The sequence below is a fragment of the Crotalus tigris genome, unplaced genomic scaffold (assembly GCF_016545835.1).
Source record: "Crotalus tigris isolate CLP2741 ecotype Arizona unplaced genomic scaffold, ASM1654583v1 scf7180000017729.2337069, whole genome shotgun sequence".
In the NCBI taxonomy this organism is placed as follows: Eukaryota; Metazoa; Chordata; class Lepidosauria; order Squamata; family Viperidae; genus Crotalus; species Crotalus tigris.
This window is the reverse complement of record NW_024096596.1, coordinates 2,142,722-2,150,811: the sequence shown is the minus strand read 5'-3', so window position 1 is coordinate 2,150,811 and position 8,090 is coordinate 2,142,722.

Genomic DNA, 8,090 nt, shown 5'->3' with positions numbered 1-8,090 from the left:
TCTTATAATTTGGTGGATTAGGGAGCTGTCTGTCTGAGCCACTTCCCAAGATTATCTGGACATTCTGGATTTCAAAAATGTCCTTTTTGCTCAGGCAACAGCACCTACTTATCTCTATCAAGGTCATATTTCTTATTCTGGACCTAAAGTTCAGTAGCTACCAAAGCAGTGGCTTCAATATGGGTATTAAACATTGGCTGAGTTCTACTGCCAACAGTCATATTGCAACATTGTCTACTAGCTGTAGCTTCCAGGTTACCTGTGAAGACAGGCACCCATAGAGTAGGGGTTCCCAACCTGTGGGCCATGGCCAGGCCATGACCTCTTGACCATTGGGCCATGTGAATGGCTGGACAGTGCGTGCATCTCCCTCCACTTGCACTAGTGCTCCTCTGAGTGTCACGCGGGTGCTAGGCCCGCTCCCAGCATCATGCAAGCACTAGGCCCACTCCCAGTGTGGCACGGGTGCTTGTGCTGCCCTGAGTGTTGCACAGGCACTAGGCCTGGTTCCAGTGTTGTGTGGGCTCTAGCCCTGCCCCCAGCATTGCATGGGCACTAGCCCCGCCCTGAGCATTGTGCAGGCACTAGCCCCGCCCCCAGCATGATGCACACACTTGCACTGTCCCATTTGTGACACACATGTGCATGTGGCCCCATACCTACCCCTTCCTTTCCCTAGAAAGTTTGGGAACCTCTGATGTAGAGAACATTTCAGGTGTGGGCAGCACATCCTCCTACAGGTAGGCTCATAACTGGCTAAAGTTGGGTAAAGACCCCTCTGGTCATGGTTTCTAAAGGCTGCTTCAAGAGAAAGTGAAACTCCAGAACAACACACACTGATATACACAGCAAGCCATGAACCATCTCCTCCAGGGAGAATATATATCAAATTGACTAGCACTGATGATGTTACCTAGTTTGGGTAACGAAATATCTGCAAGGAAACAATCAAGCTTAGAGAGCACCAAGGACCCCTCATTTCAGCCCCGAACTATAAATATTCTCCTTTATTGACATACCAAATCCAATTTGAGATTGGGAGATGGGACGTTGTATGAAGTTGTGAGACATTGTGGGTGGAGGCTTTTAAGAAAAGACTTAACAGTCCTTTGTCTGAAACAGTATAGGGTCTCCTGCTTGAGCAAGGGGTTGGACTAGAAGACCTCAAGGTCTCTTCCAACTCTGATGACATTCTATGTTCTATGAATATGCTCTACACAAAGTCTGTTCAATGAAAATACAATCAGACAAATGCATTTCTCTCCCCTCTGCCTTAAAAAAAAAAAAAAACGGGTAACTGGGGTGGTGCATACATAAGCTGTTTATAATAAGAAACTTGGTAAAGGAGGGGATTGTGTCCACGTGTTATTGGTAGCAGAAACAAGAAATGGAAGAACTGATGCACTAGGCTTCTTCTTGCCTATCCCTAGCCCTAATGTCTTTTAACAGAAAAATTCCACGCAGGTGGTTGCTTATGGCCTCTCCATATTAACTAGCTCCTCTCAAGGATACGCTGCTGACACGCACAAAAAAAGGAGCTTCCCCAGCAGTGAGTGCCGGCAAACTATTGTAAGTCAGTGTTTCATTAGTGTTTTGTGCTGCATGCATATACTGAATGTCAATAGATTGTGCTGCCTTGGCCTCTCCTAGGTGTTATACATTGTGCGTGAGAAATGTCCTGGAATCTCAGAATACCAAGTAACAGATTTTTCTTTTCTTAGCGCTGGGGGTGGAGGCTGAGATTCCACCAGGGAGACTCATCTGGCTATGGTACTTTCTGACTGAATGAGAGAAAAGTGCCCTAGAAGCTATTCATTAGGAATTCACTGGAAGCTCTCAAACAAGCCTGGCAGAAACTGAAATTGAAGTGGTCTCTGACCTAATTTTCTTCTGCATGAAACATCTGCATCAAGGCACTCTTTGATGTATTCCACTTGGCTCTGTCTACAGACTCCCATCACGTGGCTTCAGCTTTAAAAGACATTTCTAGCCTGTAGAAGGTAATGTGATGTTACTGTTACCCAAACTAATCACTCAATGTGTTCCTGAAATAGAAACAATAGAGGTTCAGCCACGGCAGGCAACTGCTGCTGCTGCTACCGTGAGCTTTAGCTCACCGTTTCAAACCCAGAACTTGGATATTCCTCTCATGTAATTCATCATAATGCAAAAAAGCAGGAGTGGTGTATATGTGTGTGCGTGTGTGGCAATCATGCTGCGATAAATATGCCAGAAGAAACAACCTTTTTTTGCATAAGAATATCTTAGTACATTTCTTCTCTGGTCTCCAAATCCATATTGCTATCAAAACTGGGTCGAATATGTTAAATAAGTATAAACAGGAGAGTGTCAGAAGAGATGTAACCAGACTTCAGAGAGAGGTGTGCCTGGACTGGATTTTGTTGGATATTCTATATTGATTGTCAACATACTCACCCTCCCCCCCCCAGCCGCCAAATAATGACGAAAATGCTTCTCCGTCTGTATTCAGAGCAGGATTTCTGAATGCTGTATAGTCATTTAAAACTGAGCATCTGCCTCAAGCTTTGTTGGGAATGAATCAAAGCCAGCTTTTTTATTCTGCTTACTGGAATGATTCTGTGCTGCCCACAGAAATATTTAAGTATTGGTAAGATTAGAAGTTTCTCATCCCTGCCTGAATCTGCTCATTTTTACACAGTATCATCTCTAGAAAAACTTCTGTCACCAAACGGATCTTGAAGTGTGTCCAGCTGCTGGAAAAAATATTGGTGAACTCCCAGCTCACATAGAAGAAGAATAAATCCAAGGCTGACTCGTTTCTTATATGATTGAAGTACAATTGAGAACTTAATGTACAAAAACAAAGAGCCCTATAAACACTTAAGAGTGGCTGAACGTTTGAAAACTGTAGTCTCTGAGCAGGGACGTCCTCAGGAATGTTAAAGAAGACAAGATGGCAGTGACAATGTGTGATTGGAGCTGTAAAAAAAGGGTGGAGCTTTGTTTGCAAGGATGTGGCCACCAGCTCCTTTTTTGGACTCTTCTGAGGATGTCATGACATTCAGTATCTGCCAGCAGAACCCCAGCTCAAGCTATGAACTCCCATCCTTTGCAATATAGCCTGGCATTTTCATTAATTCACTATAACCCTGAGAAATTCAATCCTTCATTAATCTAGTAATTTAAAATCCCTATAATCACTTTGGCCCTGTACAAATCTGAATGACTACATCAGAGATTGCTATTTTCCTGAATTTTCAATATTCTATTCTATTCTATTCTGTTCTGTTCTGTTCTGTTCTGTTCTGTTCTGTTCTATTCTATTCTATTCTATTATATTATATTCTAATCTAATCTAAGTCTCACTTTCTGAAAACCCTATGAATTTCATTTTTATGAGAAGAGTTAGGGATTGTGATCACAATTTTACCAAGCTGCAGTTCTTCGGTTTGCATGGCAGTTAACTTGTGATAAAATCAATAAGGGTTTATAATGTGACATCGCCTAAGGCACCCATACTAAAGACACTTACTTGATTAGTATTGAACTGTAAGCTTCTTTGAGAAAAATCTCAGCCAGAAGATCATGGAGAAAAATAAGTAACAAATATTAAGTATTATTTTTCCACTGCCTTCTGTAAACACCTATAATAAATTGTTGGGTAGAGTAGAAACAAGCCCCATTTAGATTTGGTGAAAGTATAAGCTTCAAACCTTTGGTTTTTAAATTTGTGGTTTAACTACCCCCACTATGTTTCGGTTAGACTATACCAGAGCTTTTCAACCTTTTCACCCATTGTACCACTTTTAGGATATGGCAGTATCCAAGTACCACCAGTCGCCTAGCAAGGTGTCAAAAACTTGATGACCCAAAAAAAAAAAAGGAAAAAAGTGATAAAGTACAGGTAGTCCTCGACTTACAACAGTTCGCTTAGTGACTGTTCAAAGTTACAATGGCACTGAAAAAAGTGCTCCCCAAACCACAGCTGAGCAAGACACCTGCCTGCCCACCCGGTGGCGCTCTTCCTCCTGTCTGAGGTTTTCAGTGTTGTGAGCATTTCTGTTGAGAGTTGGCAGTGGGAGTGGGGTGGGTGGTGTTTGGTTTTTATTCCTCCCATCTGCTGGGTGGTTGCAGCAGGTTTTGGTCACTTCATATGACCCTGGGAAACTGTGACGTGATAAATATGAATCAATTGCCAAGCATCTGAATGTAAATCACAAGAGCCTGGAGAGGCTGCAACATTCCAGCTGATCGGCACTTCTTCTAGGCTCAGCAGAAGCACCACGATCAGCACCGAGCTCCAGCTGGAACCTGGCGCTGATCCTGGCACTTCCACTGAGCTCTGACACCCCTGCAGCTTCATCCATCTCTCGCTCAGTCTTGTGCGGTGCTGCCACCAGTTCAGCTCATTCCCCTCCCCTGCTACCACTTTTCTAGGATGGTCACGTACCACCTGCCAGGTGCCAATGTACCACAGGTGGTACCCATACCACTGGTTGAAAAGTCCTGGACTATACAATATCAGTCCCCTTTGAGTTTTCTGCTAGGTTCTGAAAATTGGAGTAGGAATTTAAATTAGAAGGACCTTGATCTACCAAGGCAACTGATATGTCCTTCCTAATGAGCACTTGCTCTAGATCAGTGTTTCTCAACCTTGACAATTTTAAGGCATGTGGACTTCAACTCCCAGAATTCCACAGCCAGCAATGCTGGCTGTGAAATTCTGGGAGTTGAAGTCCACATGCCTTAACATTGTCAAGGTTGAGAAACACTGCTCTAGATTCTGGGGAATGAGTTGTCCTGAACAGCACCTTCTTTGAATCTTCACAATATCCAGAAAGAAAGAGAAGACAGATGAAGGCAAGGCTTCTTGCCTTTTGAACATTTGACTACCAGATTGGATTTAGGATACTTGGTGGTATTTATGATTGATTATGTGCCATCCAGTCAGTGTTGACTCTTAGCAACCCCATAAATAGATATTCTCCAGGAGGATCTATTCCCAACCCAGTCCTCCAGGCTGTATTTTATAGTTGATGTATATTACCAGTGTTTAGGCAGGTCCATTTTAAAGGGGAAGCAATTGGGACAATTTTCCTGGTCCTCCTGCCTGGAAGCAGCCTCCACTTATAATACAATTCACTATCTGAAGTGAAATGATTGGTGGATCTGTTGTTGTTTTTCCCATCCGTGGCAGAAAAAGTCATTCAGAAAAACATAGTGCCAAGAGTTACCTCTATACTTCAGGTTTCCAATGACTTTGGGGTTTTTAATTTATAATGGACAAGAAACAATTTGGGGGGGAAATGCACTGTGTAGCAAAGGCAAGTACCTGTATGGGGAGAAGGAGAGAGGCTGAAATGAACATTTTGTTCCTGTGCTTCTCAGAGTAATAAAAGGTCTTGCATTTAGGTATGGACAGCTGTAATTTAAGCTATTTGATAAGTGCCAAATGTAGGATCATAAAAAATGATCTGTAGCTGAATAGATAGAGTGCTATGGAATAGTGCTGTTCTTGGTATTTCAGGTGGCTTTGACCCACCTTTTTCTCTATATTTTTGCTTCCTCCTCCCTCTATTCATTGAAACGTCTAAATCTGTTCTCTGCCTCATGAGTAAAGCTACCTCAGATACATCCTTCTCCCGCTTCTCTTCCATTACGATTCCACTAATTTGGTTTACAGTACTGCATCATCCATCCAGATAGAATATGCAAGAGTCCAAACAATGCTGAGTGTATTGCAGAAAGAAGCTGTCCTAGAGAGCAATTTCAACAACAGAAGGCTTGGGCTGCACAATATTTTTAATCAGCTCAATGAAAGCTGAGAAAGATAACAAAAAAAAGAACATCTGCGTAATAGGAGAAAGGGGAGGAGGAAGAACCCTGGACATGGTTCAAGAATTCAAGAATCAGAGCCTTAGATCACAGAGTTCTTGGCAGCAGAAGGTAATAAACCAACAGCTTTTGTACTAAACATGTCTTTTGACCGAGTGCTGTGGAATATTAGTTTGTTCTTCTAGAATATATTAATTTGACCACCTAGCTAATGTTCCACTGGAGTTCATTCAATTTAGAGCTTTCTTCAGTCACCATCAGCCATAAGTTCCTTTCCTTTTATAACCTGACAAATCCCAGGCTTCATAGGCAGAGAACAGGGAAAGATGTTCAAGAGATACAAGTCTGCAGATGTGGAGATGCAGTGGTATGGAAAGCTGCATTTTTAAAAAAAAAAAAAAAAATTCCATTTGCAATGCATCTGTTAAAGGACAAAGAGCTTCAGTGTTCTGGTTGGGGGCTTTTCATAGCCATCTGGCCGGTAATTGTGGGGAACAGGATGTTGAAGTGGATAGGCTTTCTCATGTTCATACCCAGAAATGAATTACAAAAATTTATTAGAATAAAATTATTTTCAACGCAGGCTTAGAAATGCACGATAAATTCTCTTAATGGCTTCCCCCAAGGAGAGGTTTGAAATCACCACCAAAAAGACCCAGATCTGTTTCAAAGAAAAATCAGAGAGCAGAGCTCAGGAAATTTTCTTCGAAGTTGAGTAGGTTTTAACTCTGAAAAGGGTGGAATGGGAAGATCCATTTATTAGATAGAAAAATTATTATGGCCTTTAGTTCATTTGGCTTAATATTGTCACAATGAATATGAGCATTCTCGTGTTTATTTCAGAAATGCCAGAGACTGAATAGAAAAATGTTGGTTTGCTGGAGTGAAGACCCTTCCCCTTTATGTTAAAGTTGGAAAAGTTAGGGTTACTTTTCATCCTAAAAAAGATAAAAATGGGGAGGATGAGTACATATTTGCATTCAGCCAAAAATTCATTGTCTGTCCCCAGGCTAGTCACCATTTCTCATCTTACGCACCTCACAAGGCTGATAAAGGATAAAGTGGCAGCTGTCAGAAGGATGACAAGAGACAGTCAATCAGATTGTATTATGTTGATCTCGTACCACCCATACTGGCTGCTCACTTTTTAGACAACTGGGAGTGAACTTTAAAATCTTGAGGCAGTCTAGTATTACAGAGGTATTGGGCTTCAGGTCCCCCAAATTTTAAAGTGAGAAGGGATCTTAAACATCTGGGTCTCACCTGACCATATCAGACACCTGACTAAATGCTTAGTTCCATTTCTATACTTTTAACCTGCTCCTCTTTAGCTTTTTGAAACATGATGGACTGGTACCCAATACAAAATTATAATTGTTCTCAGCTAAGTACTCAGTGTTTTGTACAAATACATTTATATCTTGCCTTATTTTCAAGGAACTTCAAGGCAAGTTTTCTTCAAGTTAGTGTAAATGAACTTTGAAATCAATGGGGTTTGTTGTTCTTTCTTCATAAGTCTATTTATTTAAATATAATTTTATTGTTATTTAATGATTGCTAATTATGTAAACTGTTACAGGCCAGCACTGCTGGAAATTTATGGTAGGGAGACAGGGAGGGAGGGAGGGAGGGAGGGAGGGAGGGGGGGATAATTTGGTTAACTTCTTGGCTGAGTGTAGATGTGAACCTGAATCTTCCTATTCTTTATCTAATATATAAACTACCACATAATATATGTTCTCCATAAATGTACTACTTGTGGCTTGCTTTCATATAAAGCTGTAGTGATTTTTTTTTTTTTAAAAAAAAAGGTTCTTATTCTTTTTTTTTTTTTAGATACCTATTGTTTCTGTAGCTGATTTAGGACAAATTTATAGGCATATTGCAATCTGTTCATTATTTCATAACCGTGCTTTTATTTTCTTAGTATTCCAAGTTTTTCCGTGTTTCACACTACCTGTACATCTGCCTTTTTATGTTGATTGCACTTTTATTTTAGGTTTTTTTTTTAATTGTAATTTTAAAACTGTTGGAAAGCCTCTTGGGCAAACTCAGTTTTGAACAATGGCATAAATGTGTTAAAAATTGGATAAAAATAAAATTGGGAGAGAGAGATTGAGACAGAATGGATATAAAATCAAGAAACAGATAGGTGGGAGAAACAACCCCACATGATGCAAAATAACAAAAAAGAAACAATTTTGTCCCATATTCCCTGAATGGTCTCTCTGACAAAGTAGAAAAAAAGAAAGACAGCTACAGCTCCTAAAATT